The sequence below is a fragment of the Schistocerca serialis genome, chromosome 3 (genome assembly GCF_023864345.2).
Source record: "Schistocerca serialis cubense isolate TAMUIC-IGC-003099 chromosome 3, iqSchSeri2.2, whole genome shotgun sequence".
NCBI classification, from domain to species: Eukaryota; Metazoa; Arthropoda; class Insecta; order Orthoptera; family Acrididae; genus Schistocerca; species Schistocerca serialis.
In genome coordinates, this window is record NC_064640.1 from 618,848,691 (window position 1) to 618,850,864 (window position 2,174).

General features: G+C 42.2%; 1 pseudogene; it reads right to left on the minus strand.

Moving 5' to 3' along the window:
• Positions 1 to 376: 376 nt before the first annotated feature.
• On the minus strand, positions 377 to 494 carry LOC126471769 (5S ribosomal RNA; annotated as a pseudogene).
• Positions 495 to 2,174: the final 1,680 nt, after the last annotated feature.

Genomic DNA, 2,174 nt, shown 5'->3' on the forward strand with positions numbered 1-2,174 from the left:
GTTTCACAGAGCTACAGGATCATTATGGCCTATTATACAAACATCTACAGAATCATTTTGGCTCTTTATACAAATATTGCAATTTCTGAAATAATTTTGAACTTAAATTATCTTTGAAATTTGTTTTGATGAATCCTGTATTTCACATATTAAGCAATGTTTTCCTTCCTCCTTCCGCACAGGCCATGAAGGCCCGAAGGAACGGACTGGCCGCTATGTCATCCTCGGCCCTCAGGCGTCACTGGATGCGGATATGTAGGGGCATGTGGTCAGTACACTGCTCTCCCGGCCGTACGTCAGTTTACGAGACCGGAGCCGCTACTTCTCAATCAAGTAGCTACTCAGTTTGCCTCACAAGGGCTGGGTGCATCCCACTTGCCAACAGCGCCCGGCAGACCGGATGGTCACCCATCCAACTGCTAGCCCAGCCCGACAGCGCTGAACTTGGGTGATCTGACGGGAACCGGTGTTACCACTGCAGCAAGGCCGTTGGCTACTATGCAATGCGGGAAAGAGAATTTCGATGTAAGAACTTTGTGAGGAATGTAATATCATTCTCTGACAACACTTTCAGTCAAGAATATAAAAGACACCCAAAATTTTTCTTGTCTGAGGTTGCTACAGGCCTGAAAAATCAAGGAAATAAAAGATCGTCGCCGTGTTTTTTGATCTAATGAACATTGTCTCGGAAGACAATGGTATCTACTCCATTCCGCCAAATGATACAGGTTCCGTGTGCAGTCAGCAAGGATAAATGGAGACGAAAATTTGCTAAACTAACCAGGGAAATAAATTCTTATGTCCTTCCTGTACGAGCACTGTTGTTTGATTTCAAAAGGGGAACGTCTGTTTCTTAGTACGTATGACGGATTTTCTTTTTAATACTGCCAGATAACCCCTGAGGTAAGAGGGAAAGAACGAATTTAAAACTTCAGTTTATCTTCTACAAATGCATATTTACAGTAAAATGTCAAAACAATTTTACATGTTCAAAAATCGTAGAGCAGTTTTGGTCAGTTATTTTACGCAATGGTAAAAATTTCCTTAGTTTCATTACAAGGCTGTGAAAGAGAAGAAAGCATGGAAAACCGGCGTAGTTTCAGGTCTGAAATTTGAAGTCCCTACAGCTGCATCATGCTCACAGCGAACTTCGTACACAGACTCGGTCATCTATAGGTGACGTCACCAGCACGCAGACCTGTAGTCCAGGTGGTGTTGGTGGGAGGCAGACAGGCTGTCAGTGGAAGGGGGTGGGTGCAGGTTGGTGGTACTGCGCCGGTCGCTTGAAACACCTTCTGCTGCGATATCTGCAGTTGCTCCCAGCGCTGAAGTGAAACAAGCTCCATGATATTCATGGAGAAGGGCACTGGACTAAGAAACCACACAAACTAGGAGAATCAGACGTATCACGAAACTTTTATCCTCGTTACCAATGTTATGTCTGTGACCACAAAGGGGACAACAAACTTATTTGCGCCACCAGTAGTGGTGAACAACACTTTATTAAGTCAATAAACAAGGAACATGAGTAACAGGAAAGTAAACAGTCACTGCTTGATGACAAGAACGAAATAAAGAGATACTTCCAGGCAAACAGAAATAAGGTTACTTTATATCCACCATTAACAAGGTTCAGCCAGAACGGAGGTTTGATCATTGAAGTAGAACTGTCTGACGGCGTCGTAAGTACCAAGTCCCGTGAGGCAGTGGTCGAAAGAGATAACACCCTGGGACTACAACAGAGGAACTGTACTCTTAATGAATGCGAGAAACTGCTGTCAAGTTTTTCTAATTCAGGGACAACATTAGGTGCAGAACAAAGTCTCCTTACTGTGCTTGGATGGGGCATTAACAAGTTTCCAGATTCCCTGATGAATGTATAGGCAACTGTAGAAATAATTTGCACAAGAGAAAACAACAGAAAGTCCTCTGGTCTGTATCTTAGTCCGTGTCTGATACTCACAAGATGCATTTGGGACTTCACAAACTGAAAAAAACCTTTTTCATCAGAGAATTCAATAAATTTATCTAAAGTACTTTGCATTATTTCAGGTAAGTGCTGTTTATCTTCAAATTCTGGAGATGCATGGTTTTCAGCAGACTTCAGTATACTTTCAATATCATAAAAATAATTTACTTTCATACGAAATTTGCATATATTCGGCAAGCTATTA